We start from the raw sequence: 2,159 nt of genomic DNA, 5'->3' as shown, positions 1-2,159 counted from the left end.
CTGCAGCATGTGTTCGCAAAATCACATCGCAAGCTCTAACACTGCTGCCCAGCTTCGTGTCATCCGCAAAACTTGGAGAAAATTTGATTTCCAGAAAGAGATTCCCAGTGACACAAAATGCTGAAAGCAAACTCATCGGAATCAGGGCAGCAACTGAAACGTACCTTATTTCCTTTGTGTATGTTTCTCCAGTGATTCCCTCTGCCGTCTCGCATCCTTGCCTCGTTTTGTAACAACATTTTATTTCTATACCCCCGCACCTGTTTTGTCATCGCCTGCGGGTACATCGTGCGCTGAGTTGGCGGATGATTGTATCTCTTGCCGTAGGTAGTAACCATGAAGCGGCTGACGTTCAAACGCAATTCGAGACATCAAACTACGGGCGTAATGAAAAATGCCCACTCTAACTAAACCTCTGAAGACTTTGCGATCACCAGATCGGCACAAGTGGTTTCCGTTGCGGTGTCCCGGAGGTTTTTGTCAGTCCCCTCCCTACCTGCTTCCACACCCTGCAACCTCCGGCAAGACACCTGCCAGCCTGCTGCAGGAACCCGACACGGAAACCTTGGGCCTGGGGCGCAAAGTCTCCAGCAGAGGGAGTTCTTTCCTAGAGATTCCTAACAGGGAGAAATGGGCATTCATACAACCTGCAGGACTCCTCAGCATCTCATTCCAATAGAATAGAATAGAAATAGATATCGTCGAGAATTTTTAGTCAGACGGGATACTGATTGTGGATGATTTGGCACATGCACACAATATGGTGGTGTGCTCGAAGGGCCGACTAAACCATAACTCCCTGCAGCTATTGTCTATTGATTAACTCCAACATTGACCTACCCGTCTTCATGGAAAGGGGGGGGAGGGCGAGAGATTCGACTGTGATGGTCATGGAGATGTGGAACCGTAGGATCTAGGCACGGAATGTGTCAGTGGCTGGGACCATGGGAGGGTGGGGCGGCTAAAGTGTTGGCAACTGGGGGATCGAGGCTCATCACAGGCGGACTGCGCGAAGGTGTTCTAGCTGCCGACGATCGCCCAGACCTGCCAGCTTGCTATCTCCTGTCTCTGTGTCTATCCGAACCGGGAGGGTGTGTTCTCCGATGCCAGTACACAAAGTCGGACGCCCCTAACGGAATAACTGTTGACTTCTCGGATTGAGATCCCTTCTTCCTGACTGTCTACCAGTCCCTGACGAAGGGCCACTAGTTTAGTCTGAAGAAAGAGTGTATAACGGCCTGAAACTGTTGCCTTTTCCTTCGCTCCATGCAAAGATTGACACATCTCCACTATATAGGCATAGTCAACGTTTTCCCGGGCCGAAACCCTTCTGGGTTTCGTCCCGAACTGTTAGCCTATTCCCTTCGCTCCATATGATGCTGCTGCACCCGCATGAGTTTCCCTCTCCCAGCATTTTTGTGTACCTTCGTTTTCCAGCATCTGCAGTTTCCTCTTTAACACAATCTCTAGTGTTAGAGTTATATTCTCACCTTAACGAGTAACTAGTGAAAAGCTTTGTTTTGCGCGCTACGACACAGTCTCCGCGGAGTAAGACAATAACGTGGCAACAGGATCGGATACAACTTTCCTGTCACTAGTTCGGTGGGGACATGTGACACGTATGACCGTCTCTTGTCTTTAGAGTGTTGACCGATACATGATAAAGGGCAGTAGACAAAAATGCTGGAGAAACTCAGGCGGGTGCCAGCAACATCTAGGGAGCAAGGAAATAAGGCGACAACTGTCGGGACACGAAACCCTATTTCACACATTTTGTGTTCAGATGAATGGTAGATAACTTTATGCAAGTAAAGCCAGCAAAGTCAGATCCGAGCAGAATAGTACCTGAGGGTCAAAGCCAAGCCTTTTTGAGGTATGATGAGATCGTTCATGACCGCTCTAAATGGCAAGGTGGGATGGTTTCATTGCCTATAACACTGAGAGAAGTTTCCCTGAATCTGGGGAGGTGATGCGTTTTCATCATGGGAGTGGGTGGGGGGGGGGGGTTTAGGGGGAGTGCCGAACGACATCACCTATCCCGTCTCCATGAGATGCTGCCTGGACCCTCTGATGCTCCCCAGCTTTTTGGTCTAAATCCTCGACATAAACCGCACATCTGCGTTCCTTCTTGCTCCGCGAAATAGATTATCCATGACCTC

The sequence above is a fragment of the Leucoraja erinacea genome, unplaced genomic scaffold, assembly GCF_028641065.1.
Source record: "Leucoraja erinacea ecotype New England unplaced genomic scaffold, Leri_hhj_1 Leri_970S, whole genome shotgun sequence".
Taxonomy (NCBI): Eukaryota; Metazoa; Chordata; class Chondrichthyes; order Rajiformes; family Rajidae; genus Leucoraja; species Leucoraja erinaceus.
The sequence above is the reverse complement of the archived record's forward strand: the minus strand, read 5'-3'. Positions refer to the sequence as shown.